Below are 1955 nucleotides of genomic sequence, written 5' to 3' on the forward strand. Positions count from 1 at the left end.
TAAAACTATTAAAAATAAAATGTTTTTAAAAGAAGATTAATTCAGTATCTTCTCCCTCAAACCCCTCTAAGGCCCCAAATCAGGACCATCATAGGCCCAATCTCATTTTGACCACTGAGTCCTACCAGAAACCTTTCTAAGCACCCCTTGAGTGCCTGTGCGATACCAGCCTACACTGCCTTCGTCTATCTACACCATACCTAGCTCCGACTATTGCAATCGTCTCTCAGTGGTGTCTCCGATTCTGATCTGCTCCCAACTAATCCAGCCTCAAGACTGTGAACAGCATGATCTTTCCAAACACTGATATGATTGTGCCACGACCCACCTTGGAAATTTTCAGCAACAAGAAAAGCCCTAATTCCACAGCAAAAAATGTAAGGTTCAAGCCAGCCCCTGCCAGTGGCCATAGCATCACCACTTCCCCGTCCCTACATGGACACCTGATCTTCAATTACACAGAGCTGGAGTTCCCCACAAATCATGCTTGCTCGCCTTTGCACCTGGTGTTCTCTTCAACTGGAAGGCCTCCTCTCTTCCCCACCTGGAATCATTCCATTCCAGCCCTCAAGTTTTGTTCAAAGGCTACCTCCTGTCTGAGGCCTTCCCCTTCTTATTCCAAAATTAATGTCACATCTCTTCTGTGTGCCTGCATTCTTGGTACAGCACTTGTCACAGTAAATAGTATGAATCTCCCACACTAAAGGTATGAGCTCTCCAAAAGGGCACCAGGCTAATTCATGAGAAGGTATGTCTGGTGCACACCACAGGTGCTGCAATCAGTGTCTGACCAAAACGATGTGTGATTCATTTTCTACTTCAAAACTACTTCAAAAACTGTTTCTTATCAACACAGGCCAACTGTAAAAATAATTTTAAACTCACCACCGAATTGAAGGCCTACATTGTACTTTTCTGTAATTACAGGGGTTACAGTGACCAGATAGTTTATTACCCAAATGGAGATACTTCTGAAAATCAAAGAAGCTGCTACTCATAATTATGCCGGTTCAACTTGTGTTGGGATTTTCTTAATATACATTACTACATGGGAAGCACTGACCCAGGAATCTCCTCCATCTTCCAAACACTCTGGATAGACCTGGGCCAAATAAGGCAATGAAGGTCCTCCTGGGTCAATAATGCATTGATTTGCTAACTTCGACTACCAGGAAATAGGTCCCAAATCAACAGGGAACTACTCCACATATTTCACTGTGACAGGAAGTACTAGCATGTGCCAAGATTGCAGAGCAGGTGTTCTGTACACCTCTCCCTACAGACAGGGATTTGTACACACATGCACACTGTTCAGTCCTCTTAGGGGAGGCAATGGACAAAACTGTAAAACCACCGTATTAATGAGAAACAGAAAAACACTTTTGTTTACATGTTGAAATTATTCTGTTACCTAAATGAGATGGGACTCCTATCATCTGGGCCTTTAACTACCACTCCAGTAGCTCCTCCAGATCGAACAGCAAAAACCTGAGAGAGAAAAGAAGCAATGTTAATGGTCTGAACTTTGAAAGAGTCTAGACACATATACCAATCTACAAGTGAATATATCTGCTACACCCAACCCTTGGTTCAACTAAACCAACGTGGCACATATCAATCTGCAGATGCTTGGTGTTTACATGGAGTTTAAGAAACGAAAGTAGAGACCAAAAAGGCTAGCATTTCAAGTACTGCCCGCACTGCAAGACCAGGTCGGAGGTCCACAAGGCTCCAAGTATTAACCCGATTCGACAAAGGCGCGGTTTAAGCACACCCTGCTACTCCTGCTTCCCCTCGCCCCTTTCCAAAATTCCGAAGATAATGAAAATCTCATGTCTAAATCCAACAAAAGGCGCCAGGAAAAGACTAGCGTGCTAACAGTTGACCACACTAGCCAAAGGGCGCTGGGTCCAAGGCGCCGGCTTGGGGTCCACCCAGCTGTCAGTTTGGGAAAG

This window comes from Pteropus vampyrus, unplaced genomic scaffold (genome assembly GCF_000151845.1).
Source record: "Pteropus vampyrus isolate Shadow unplaced genomic scaffold, Pvam_2.0 Scaffold55, whole genome shotgun sequence".
Taxonomy (NCBI): Eukaryota; Metazoa; Chordata; class Mammalia; order Chiroptera; family Pteropodidae; genus Pteropus; species Pteropus vampyrus.